This window comes from Lissotriton helveticus, chromosome 4_1 (genome assembly GCF_964261635.1).
Source record: "Lissotriton helveticus chromosome 4_1, aLisHel1.1, whole genome shotgun sequence".
Taxonomy (NCBI): Eukaryota; Metazoa; Chordata; class Amphibia; order Caudata; family Salamandridae; genus Lissotriton; species Lissotriton helveticus.
The window spans coordinates 2,138,076,056-2,138,088,268 of NC_136063.1; the positions used below are offsets into that span (position 1 = coordinate 2,138,076,056).

Genomic DNA, 12,213 nt, shown 5'->3' on the forward strand with positions numbered 1-12,213 from the left:
GCAAAAAGTGTGTGGAATTTCTTGATATTATAATCAAAGAGACAAACGGCTACCTAACTGTGGAATTATACACGAAGCCCACTGATAGGAATAGTATGCTACATTTCGATAGCAACCATCCAGCATCACAGAAGAATAATATTCCCTTCGGACAATTTCTTCGCTTAAGAAGAAACTGTACCTCAATGCAGGATTATGATAGACATGCAACAATCTTGAAAACAAAATTTGTGGAGAGAGGCTACCCAAAAAGGATGGTTAGGCATGCATATAAACGGGCGAAATATTTTAATAGAGAAAATTTCTTTATACCAAAGGATAACAGTCAAAAAGGTCCACAACCTGTCATGTTTGTTACCAATTTCTCACAAGTCAGCCATCAAGTCAAAAATATCATCAATAGAAATTGGCACCTGATAGCAGACAAAACTGATACACCTATCCCAAAACCTATGTTCTCATTCAGGAGAAACAAAACGATCAGGAATTCTCTTGTCCATACATACAGGGAAACACCCAAGGTTTTACAACCAACCATTGATGGCAACCCCCTACCGACAGGGACATATCCCTGTACGGGATGTGTCAATTGCACAAGTATCATCAAAGGGAATAAAATCACAGTTAACGACAGATCGGTGAATATTAAGAGTTTTATCAACTGTAGGACCAAAAATGCAATTTACTTGATCCAATGTCCCTGCCATAAATCCTATGTGGGGGAGACATCCAGGGAAATTAGGCTTCGCTTAAATGAGCACCGCTCTGCCCTCAGAACCAACAAAATTGGAGCGCCTCTCACTGAACATTGGAGGCTAGCCGGCCATGGGATTGATGATCTGAGTTGGTGCGGACTAGAAAGAATAACAATGAGTAAGAGAGGGGGCAACTGCAATGATAAAAGAAAGAAAAGGGAACAATTCTATATGTCTACCCTCAACAGTGTGAGACTGGGTCTAAATTCAAGAGAAGACTGGGAGAAAATTATTAAATGAATTCATTTAGGTCCCAATAGGCACTTAAATTTGTAATCTGTGAGACCACCTAGATGAATGAATTAATTACGATCACCATGACACTTCTTATGATGTTTACAAAATGTAAAACCAGGATATTCTTTTAAGGGGATGGTAACAGTGATAACAACATCCCTATAGAAATAGCAGAAACATATGTATCTAATGGGCACATGAATGAATATAACATAAAGTTATGGAGGCTTAGGAGGGTGAATTGGACACTATATAGGGCTTTGCGAGTAGATAACAACAGACTATTTTTGAGCGCGAAGGGATACATATCGTCTAATAACAGAGACCAACAGCCCATACATCTTGCAGTAATAATTAATGGCACAAAACGGCAATGGTGGTTTTATAGGGAGAGCTTATAACACACTCGCGAGGATAACACTCGAGATAATAAAAGGAGTAATAATTCATTAATCGCATGAAACAACACGGCCGTAGTTTTAATGGCAAGAGACGAGCGCATATTACCATAGGAACGCATTGGTGGTTTGAACCAATGAGAGCTAACAGCCTAAACGCTTCTGAACCAATGCAAGGCAAGCAAGGAAATAGCAGAACTCGCATTGTGTATCCATAACGACGGCTCCTGGATTGGTTAGATTCCCACCAATCAGCAGACGCATAACGAGCGCCCAATTAAAATGCGGGAGGCTTTTAAACCCGGAGGCAAGGTGGAAATCATTCCCTTCGCTTTCGGAATATTGACCGGACGAGACGCGCTGCCAGGAGAAAGGAGCAGGGAGGCCGAAAGAATCCAAGAAGGTAAAGGAGGAGAAACGGCTCGAACCTTGCAAGGGTTACAATATCTGTTAGGAGTATGGTCAGATTCGTTAGTTACAGAGTATGACAGCGCCGAATTGATGAACAACATTAGGACTCATGCGCATACAAATGTAATAACAGTAAAAGATCTGCGCTACTAAACGATAAGTGTGGACTGCATTAAGCGGCCGTATCAATACTGTAGGTATTGGAATGACAATTCAATATGATAGTAAGGGGAATGCGGTAACTAATAAGTGTGGGGACATTATTATTAAAAATGTAGCACCCTTGCAATGCTCAAATTTTTTTGTAAAATAAAATGTAAGCCAAGTTTGTAGTAGTAGTGATAAACAATGGTGACACAGTTAAAAGAGCTCATAAATGATACTATACCTAATACCCCTACAGATAACGACAGAATTACGAGATTATCCCCAGTTGAGTGATCTGTTACCTGCTGACCTTTGACCGCATTAAAAGATGCCCAAGGCAGCAGCGGCTCTCCAATTTAACTGACTCGGTAAGTGACATAATAATAGAAAATTAGACCCCAGGCAAAAGTTATATATTGCAATACTGAGTGAGGGATTAATTACATTTTCCAGGAAAAGAACCATTCAAGTGGTACTGAATACGGTGGCTCCTCCTGGCAGCAAGATTCAGCAAGAATATATCATACCAACAGGTAGTAGGCAAACTGCACGATTTTTTATGAAGCAGATGTAACATGTTCTATATAAAGATATGGACTAAGGGGAACGTTTGTCTCTCTAGGTCCATAGATATATCCCGAAGCCCGCTTATAGATGCAGATGGCTACTATATGAACATTGATTTAATTCCTAAATCTAAGAGGTATGTAGCGGTGGTATTGCCCACTCAATGTGAAGTAGCTACTTGTTAGAACAAAAATGAAAAATCCAATGGATGGTCCACTAAAAATTAAACATCTTTTAATTTAGAGAGATCACACCTTGTCAATTGAACACGGCATTTTGTGATTCGTCTTCCACAGAAAATCCCATAGAAAATTCTTGGGTATAGCCAGCGCCCTCCAGTAGAGCCATTTTCACTCCACTTGGAATAAGGTAGGCTGGTATTAGACATTTCTTGGTAGTGGGTACTACAGCTGTGGAGTAAGAACTCCAAGGGAAAGGCAAACAAAATTGAATTGTTGAACCAGACGGGGAAGGGGCAATATGTACATGATACCATGAAAAGAAGAGTGTGGTATTGTTTGGTTTAAGCAAACGATTATTGACATAAGTGGTTGAGAGAACTGAAGAGAACCTTTATTTTAAAAAATATATGCAACTGTTAACAAAATGTAAATACAGAGATATTGCGGGTGAATGCTGTATAAACATGATAATGGATGGTAACTCTGTGTCTTTTAACTGTTTAGAATCAGTCCTGAAGAAGGTGTACTAAGAGAAAAACCGAAACGCCGCGTCGACTTTTGTGATTCTTCTTGTTTTTAATGGTTTTGTATAAAAAGACAAAAAGATTTTTTATCAATGTTAATTGTATATGTCCAGTGGGACATGGTTTTATAATTGGTTTTTTTTAATGACTATATGAATTGTAATATTGATTTTGTTAATAAATTTGAAACCAGAGTTTTACCAAACATGTGTTGCGATAAGTTTCATATGATGTTTATAGCCTAAATAATTTGTTACTTTTGTTGCAAGTCTATAACTGTCCCCTTAGGGAAACGGTTAACATTGTATAACACTACACTGTACCTTTGCCTTTCTCGCCCATGATTGTGGCATGCTGTTTTTAATTAGACACCCCCAGTAGTAATATTGAAACTGGACATATCCTCTGTTGTCCATTTGTGATTGGGACCTATTCCTTTTGACATTATTTTCCCCCCAGTCCCTTACAAGCCTGTGCGGGGTCCTCCTCCTTTTTTTATAGAAGCATAATTTGGAATACATTTTGCATTGTGTATATGAGATAAGAGGTAGTCAGAAAAGTGAGGTGCACATTGTTGCGAAAGAAGGAGATAAACTCAAGAAATCTATTTGTCACAAAAATGAGGTATCACAAAGACCTACATGGTAGTTTCCGTTTGGGGAATTCTAAAACGTGTCCTGCTATGGACTAAAATTGTTCTAAATATAACCAAAAAAGTAGTGGTATGGGGTTTGGGATAAATGAGAGTGGATGTAGAGGATATATGTATGTATTGCGACTTATATAGCGCACGTATCACCCGAAGGCATCAAGGCGCTTGCCTTGGGAACCCGTCTTGGCTTTTTCCCTGTGAGATAACCCCTACTGGGTATCCCCAGGGTGAAAGCGGTTGGGCCGCCGTAGTGGAGATTAAGCAACTATTGCACAGAGTTGCAGCGTGGGACCCCATGATTAGAATAGGCACCGAGGCGAGAATTATCGAGTCCGTGGACATTTTTGGGCTCAGGACCCTGCCGCGTCGGGAATTGAACCCTGGTCCCGGGCCAGACCTCTGCATCAGGGTCTGCCGCTCTAATCAGTGAGCCACACTCCTCCACTCCTCCATATATTGATAGAAGTATAGGGTGAGAAATAGGGTTGTGCATTGGAAAGAGTAGTAGAAAGATGTTTGAGATGAGTCAGAAAGTTGGAATAGAAGATATATTGAGAGAGGTATTAGGTGAGAAATAGGATAGTGCATTTGATATGTTGAATTAGACGAAATTATAATATATAGATCCATAAGTACATGGAAAGTAAAAAGATGCATAAAGGAGGTAAGTATATGTAGATTAAAGATATTGATAGTGTATAGGATGAGAAATAGGGTAGTGCACTGAATAAGCTTTTTTAGGAGAAAAGTAATAATTATATAGATCCAAGTACATGGAAGGTATATAGATGCATAAAGGAAGTAAGTATGTATATGTAGATTAAAGATGCATTAGCCAAACTGGTTTTCAAGTGTTGTTGTACTTGAAAATGAATTTTATTTATTTTTTAACAACATAATTATTCTACATGGTTATACAAAGCAATACACAAAGATAGGTACATATCTATAATACAAATAAATGCTTATATACAGAGGGATATGCTGTATATTTCACTTTGAATATGGTGCTTATGTTGGGAAGAGCCAATTCTTGAGTAGTTTTCTGAAGATAAGGTGGTTATCCGTGGATCTTAAATTGGGGGATAAAGAGTTCCATAGTTTGGCTGCTTGAACAGTGAAGGAAGTGCCACCCATGGTTTTTCTCTTGTATCTTGGGATTTTGAGGCGAGGTGCCATTCTATTGGTGTCTTGGTTAGGCTGGGAAAGGAACTACTTGAAGTCTAGTTGGAAGAGATTTTTCAGTAGGTATATCGATCTCTTCGCAGGAGTGATTATGCGTGCCCCAAGGTCTAAATCAAGTAGGATTGCGACATTGTGTGTGGAGACTACGCTTCAATCATAAGGATTCAAGAAGAAGCCACGGTAATTCAATTACGGGACATCAGAGGCTCTCTATGTCCCCGTGGTGCTGTGGACTCGGGTCAGGATTACAATTTCCTGCTTGTCGCGGTTTTAATAATTCCACTCTTCCTCGCTGCTGCTGTTACTGCTTTAGCTGCGGACTCAGTTATAAAAATGAGTCTACCAGGTCTGCTTTGTCCATGTAATGATTTGCCAGTTTGCGTGTGAAATCTGGAGTAACGTGATGAGTTCCTTCTAGGCAATTTGGTTTACAAAATTCATGAAGTATTTTATAGAATTCTTTATTTGCACATTTAGCATTTTGAATTGTGTCTCAATAGTACATTTTATTCGCTTTTTTGACATCTGACTTGTATAATCTGTTAATTTTCTGTAGGTGAAGTTTGTTTTTTTGGCGTTTGCTTTGAGCCAGCTTTCTAATTTGTTGTTTTATGTCTTTTATCTCTATATTTCTCCAAGGTACTTTTTCTTTTGTTCTGTTGTGTGGTTTTGAGTGGTATAAGGATGTCAAAAGCCTCCTGTAGCCACTCATATCGTTTTTGAACGGAATGTATTGTTTCCAGATCTGTACTGGAAGTTAGTTGTGTTTCTAAGTGTTCAAAATTTAGTTTGTTCCACGGTTGATAGGTGGATGCATGTAAGGTAGTTTTAGGTGAGTCGATTATTGTTGTTTTATGTTGGAAAGCAAGCAAATGGTGGTCGGACCATGTGACTGGAGTTATAGTTTGAAAGTTAACCAGTTCGGTATTAGCAAAAATTACATCTAGGACGTGTCCAGCGATGTGTGTGGGTTTGTGGACGTTCTAATGCACGTTCAGTGCGTCTAGGCCAGTGATTATGGTTTTCGGATGAGGCCTATTGGGTTTGTCAAACCAAATGTTGAGGTCACCCAGAATGCATAGATTGGAGTGCAGTGTTTGCAGGTTTGAAACTGTGTCTTGAAGTGTGTCTGGGAATGTCGCCTTGCAAGGTGGCGGTCTGTAGAGGAACAGGAAGTTATAGTAGGAGGCGGTGCACAAGACACGCATCCTACTTTGATGCTACGTGCAGGACACTTGTACCCAGGGGAGATTACACCAAATTATTTTCCAGTGAGGTGGCAGAATCTCAGTTAAACAAACGAGGCCACCCTGTTGCCTGGATACGGTTTAGAGACTGCAACGTCATGTTAACAGCTCCACGGAGGCTCAAAGAGGCCCAAAAAACAGAACTTGAAACAAAGCTCTACACGAAATAAACCCAAGCACATAAAATTGTATCCAGGCACGGGGTGGCCTCGTGTGCCACCTCATTGGAAAATAATTTGGTGTAATCTACATTAGAAGTGCAACCAATAGAAAGCAATCCTCCGATCAAAAGAGGTGTGTCCGTTCGCCCAAAATGCCAATGATAAAATCCCAGAAGGGTGTAACCATTCCTTTACTTTTGCCAATAGAAACTGACAAATCTGAATTACACCAATCACGTCGCTGAAGAGCTGCCTCCTCGTGCGTAGTTCAAGTTCATGCATTTATAAAGCGCACTACTCACCCAGAGGGTCTCAAGGCGCTGGAGGGAGGGGTTTACTTTTTATCGAATAGCCATGTTTTCAGTTCTTTTCTGAAGGAGATGTGGTTCTGAGTAAGGCGGAGGTGGGTGGGGAGTGAGTTCCAGGTCCTGGCAGCCAGGAAGGAGAAGGATCTGCCGCCCATGGTGGTTTTTCGGATGCGTGGGACTGCGGCGAGGGCTTGATTGGATGATCTTAGTTGGCGGGTGGGATAGTAGAAGGACAATCGGGTGTTGAGGCATTCGGGTCCTAGATTATAAAGGGCCTTGTGTGCGTGGGTAAGAAGGCGGAAAGTAATTCTTTTGTTGACGGGAAGCCAGTGGAGGTTTTTTAAGTGACCGGTGTTGTGCTCTTGGCGCGGGATGTCTAATATGAGTCTCGCTGATGCGTTTTGGATGCGCTGGAGCTTTTTCTGCAATTTTGTTGTAATTCCGGCGTAGAGTGTGTTGCCATAGTCCAGTCGACTCGTGACCAGTGCATGGGTGACAGTCTTTCTAGTTTCGATGGGAATCCAGCGGAAGATCTTTTTGAGAATGCGAAGGACGTTGAAGCAGGAGGACGATACGGCGTTGACTTGTCTGGACATTGAGAGGGAGGAGTCTAGAATGAAGCCAGGGTTACGTGCATGGTCTGTGGGCGCAGATCCCAAAGCGGAAGGCCACCAGGAGTCGTCCCAAGCTGAGGGGGAGGATCCTAGGATGAGCACCTCCGTCTTGTCTGAGTTGAGTTTTAAGCGGCTCTGTAGCATCCATTCGGCTACTTCTTTCATGCCTTCGTGAAGGTTGTTTTTGGCGGTGTTGGGGTCTTTGGTGAGGGAAAGGATTAGTTGGGTGTCGTCAGCGTAGGAGATGATGTTGAGGTTGTGTTGGCGTGCGATGGAGGCGAGGGGACTCATGTAGACGTTGAAGAGGGTGGGACTGAGTGAGGAGCCTTGAGGTACGCCGCAGATGACTTCGGTGGGCTCTGAGTGGAATGGGGGGGAGTCGGACTCTCTGTGTTCTCCCGGCTAGGAATGAGATGATCCAGTCTAAGGCTTTTCCTTGTATGCCGATTTTGTTGAGGCGTTGTATGAGGGTGTTGTGACAGACAGTGTCGAAGGCGGCGGAGAGGTCGAGTAGAATGAGGGCCACTGTTTCACCGTTGTCCAGAAGTGCTCGGATGTCGTCGGTCGCCGCAATGAGGGCGGTTTCGGTGCTGTGTTTGGCTCGAAAGCCGTTTTGTGAGGGATCCAGGGAGTTGTTGGATTCAAGGAAGGCTGCTAGTTGGCTATTGACGGCTTTCTCGATGACTTTGGCCGGGAAAGGGAGGAGGGAAATGGGTCGGTAGTTTTTCAGATCTGAGGGGTCTGCTGTTGGTTTTTTCAGAAGGGCGCTGAGTTCGGCGTGTTTCCATATTTCTGGAAAGGTGGCGGTGTCGAAAGAGCAGTTGATGACCTCGCGGAGTTGGGCAGCGATGATGGAGTCAGCTTTGTTGAAGATGTAGTGGGGGCAGGGATCCGAAGGTGAGCCAGAGTGGATTGAGTTCATGAGCCGAATGGTGTCTTCAATGGTGATTGGGTTCCAGGAGTTGAGGTAGTTAGTTGGAGGGGTGGGATCTGAAGGGGGTGGGGTGAGTTGGTCATTGGGAGTATTCTTGAAGCTGTTGTGGATGTCGGCAATTTTGTTGTAGAAGAAGGAGGATAGCGCATCGCAGAGGTCTTGGGAGTTAGTGATGTCGTTGGATGCTGTGGGTGGGTTGGTGAATTCTTTGACGATATTGAAGAGTTCTTTGCTGTTGTGAGAATTGTTGTCGAGACGGTCCTTAAGTGCTGATTTCTTGGCGGATCGGATTAGTTGGTGGTGATTGCGGGTGGCTGTCTTGAGGGAGGCCATGTTGTCTGAGGTTGGTTCTTTTCTCCAATTCTTCTCTAGGGTGCGGCATGTCTTCTTGGAATTTTTAAGGTCATCATTGAACCAGGGAGCTTTTTTGCTGGATGATTTCGACTGGTGTTTTTTCAGGGGTGCTAGTTCGTCCGCACTGTAGGTAATCCATTGCCTGAGGTTGGTGGCCGCTAGGTCTGGGTCCGTTGTCAGGGTGGGAGTGTTTTGGCTGAGTGATGTGAGGAGTTGTTCGGTGGTGATTTTGTTCCATTTTCTTCGGGGAATGGGTTGTGGACTGTTGTTGGCCAGGGTTGTTTTGTAGCTGAAGTGGACACAGCTATGATCCTTCCAGTGGAGGGCTGTAGTATGATCGAAGGAGATGTGCTTGCTGGAGGTGAAGATAGGGTCGAGCGTGTGTCCGGCTATGTGAGTGGGGGTGTCAACAAGTTGTTTGAGTCCGAGATTGGACAGGTTGTCCAGAAGGGTGGTGGTGTTGTTGTCGAGAATGTTGTCAAGGTGGTAGTTGAGGTCTCCTAGAAGAATGTAGTTCTCGGAGGCGAGGGCGTGCGGGCTGACGAAGTCAGTGATGTCGTCGCTGAATTGAGATCGGGTGCCTGGGGGCCTGTAAATGAGGGTTCCTCTAAGTGTGGTCCTGGGGTCGGTGTGGATCTGAAAGTGGAGGTGTTCGGCGGTTGCAAGATTGACGTCAGAGCTGGTTGTAATTTTGATGGTGTTTCTATGGACGATGGCGATGCCTCCTCCAGTATTTTTATTGGTGCGGTCTTTTCGAATGATCTTGTAAGTGTTCGGTATGGCTATGGCGATGTCGGGGGCAGAAGATGCATTCATCCATGTTTCAGTTAGGAAGGCGATGTCAGGTGACGTGGTGTCGATTAGGTCCCAGAGCTCGGTTGCATGTCTGTGGACCGAGCGGGTGTTCAGCAGGATGCATTTCAAGTCGTTGGGTTCGGATCTGTGTGTGGAGGAAGTGTGTTTGGTGAGGGTCCTGACGCAGTTGAACTTACAGGAGAGGCAAGAGAAAGGGCCGTGGGTATGTCCTGGGGTTGCTGCGCAGCAAAGTGGGGTGCGTCCGGGGTTGAGGGCGAGGAGAGTAGCGGCATCATAAGTTACTCTGGGGGGTTGGGAGCGGCATAGAGCAGGGGGACGGGCGCGGGGCGCGGTCCAGGCGCGGATGGGCGAAGACGGGCTTACCTTTGGCGCACCTTCGGCGAGGCCGCAGCGCGTGGACGCTGCGCGTTGAGGCATCTGGCATTTATGGATAGTGGAGGGGGAGGGGCGGGCTGGCAGGCACAACAACAAACAAAATGGCCGCAAATCACAGCGCAGACACGGCGAGATCGGCACAAGTAGGCAATTAATTTACAAAAGTGAGCAGAGGCACATAAAGGCTTACAAGCAGGCAGAACCAACAAATGTGCTAAGCGCAGCAGGCAAATTTGTTTAGACTCACGCTACAGTTAAAATTAACACTCGCGCGATGTGGGCTAACAGATCAGCTGAATAGCGCTACAGAAATGCAGATCATAGACACTGCTGGTGGCAAATGCGGTTGAAGCGCTACGATACCCAGTGTGCAGGGAGCCAGGGGGAGCGACTGATGCTGCACGAGACAGGCTGGTCACTTAAGTACCCAATCGCTGCCAATGTAACAAAATTCGAAGAATGAAAAAGAAGGTAGCTCTGGTAATTTTTGAAGATTAATCTTTATTTGCAGAAAGCTATATTGACAGAAGTAGATCCCACTCAAGGATGAATAACTGTTGTTCACCGCCCTATATATATCGTCCACTCCCCATGCAAAAGCTGCTTCCCACGCGCCCCCACAATAACAACCTCCACCACATTATCTTAAAGTGGAGGGTCTACCTCAAACAATAAACACACAGTGTGTAGCAAGGCACGAGAGTGACATAGGAATGCCACGCTTGTGTGTACAACAGTTATAGCTCAGAATTGTAACAACTTGTTTTGTATTAAAAAAAAAAACGTAAGAAATTCACTGGAAAAAAAACAAAAAGGTTAAAGGGACATTATAGTTAGATGAAAACGTCAGTTAAAACATACCATTTTAAATTAACAAAAACCGACACAACATTCACGTAGTACATGATAAGTCACAACGGAAAATACAGAGCGCTGTAAGGCAACAAACCTGAAATGACTGGCAGGGGTACACGTCAATGACCAGCTATGACAGAAACACTGTACCTGTTTTGACAGGCTCTGAATATTTTCCCTCGGGTGCCACTTAAGGAAAACAGAAAAATTAATCCCAGCCTGACCGAAGAAAATGCGTTTCAGCGGTTAATTAGGACGACCATCTTGATATAGAAATGCGGGCAGTGGTACAGCACTACCTCAAGTACAATCACAAGATAAACCAAAGGTTTTTCCATAGCAGGACCTCAAATTTGTACTTTCAGTGATATGGGCAACCGTAAGTTTTTGTTAACAAGGAAAGCATAAACACGTATGTGCAATATAACGTTTTTGCTCAATTTGTTTTTACCTATTTGAAATTACCAAAAATTCAGAAAACATGAAAAAAACCTATATATACATCCGATAATACCAACGGTAAGCAGCTACGTATTTGCTTCCAAGGTAAGCATCTCGCTACATTACGAGTAAGCGGAACATAAGGAAAGGGAAATACTCCTGCTGTAGTTGCAATTGCGGCTGTCGCTGACGGAAGCAGCGAGTCTCACTCACATGACGTCAGAAGCCTCGCCCCTTACTCGTCTAGTCCGCTCGGTAGCCCCGCCCCCGCCGTTAACGTTGCACGGTCCCGCTGCTGGTGCTTGTTGCATGAGGGCATTTTTCTATGCCTCTTATTCGCACGAGCGGTAAGGGAGGACTTGTCGTCACTTCCGGCTGTTGGGGGAGGCGCTCTTTCCGGACTTCCTTCGTAACAATGGAGAAAATGGCTGCCTGAGAAGACGGCTCGGGAGAGGGAGCGGCGTATTCGGGGGGAGTAAAAGGCGGTGGAGGCGGCTGGAGGAGTGTTAGTATATCAACGACGGGGACCGGTACATTGAGCAGGTGTGTGTGCGCGCGTAAACGCGCGGATGTTGTGTATTCAGGCATTCCCTGTGCTCCCCCCCCCCCCCCCACGCCCGACCGTGAGCAGGCCCCGGCGGAGGTGACGGAGGGAGGAAGGTACTGTAATGGCGGCAGGGATATTGGTTGCTCTGGACCGGGTAGACGAGTGTGGGATTAACACTGTCGATATTTGGCACGCTTCCTGTTCGCCCACCTAGTGGTGGGTTAGCCTTCTGCTCCCTGTGTAAGGCAGCCCTTGTCACTGACTCTTTTCCTGTTGACCGTATTGCTACTGGCCGTGCTTTGCTGCATCAGTTCCTGGGCTGACATCTGTCGTCCCCAACTTTTAGAGGCAGATTTTCTTGCGCCAGTCTGAGCCAATCACGCTGTGTGATCAACAGCCGACATTTTATCCTCATTTAAGCCAAATCCTAAACAAAGCAGCGGTTCCGGGATAGGAAAGCAATCTGTTCGGAGAGGGGCGCTTCCTTGATACTCATGAACCAA

General features: G+C 44.6%; 1 protein-coding gene and 1 long non-coding RNA gene across 2 annotated transcripts in view; one reads left to right on the top strand and one right to left on the bottom strand.

Annotated features, from left to right (window-relative positions):
- The window catches only part of LOC144829575 (uncharacterized), a 29,300-nt gene extending 17,841 nt beyond the window's left edge, over positions 1-11,459 (bottom strand). Inside the window, exon 1 of the long non-coding RNA XR_013610701.1 lies at positions 11,377-11,459. This is a non-coding gene — a long non-coding RNA (uncharacterized LOC144829575). The remainder of the gene's footprint in view (positions 1-11,376) is intronic.
- Positions 11,414-12,213, top strand: part of RLIM (ring finger protein, LIM domain interacting) — a 129,329-nt gene continuing 128,529 nt past the window's right edge. The window contains exon 1 of the mRNA XM_078688837.1: positions 11,414-11,706. The gene's annotated coding sequence lies outside the window, so the exon portion shown is untranslated. The remainder of the gene's footprint in view (positions 11,707-12,213) is intronic.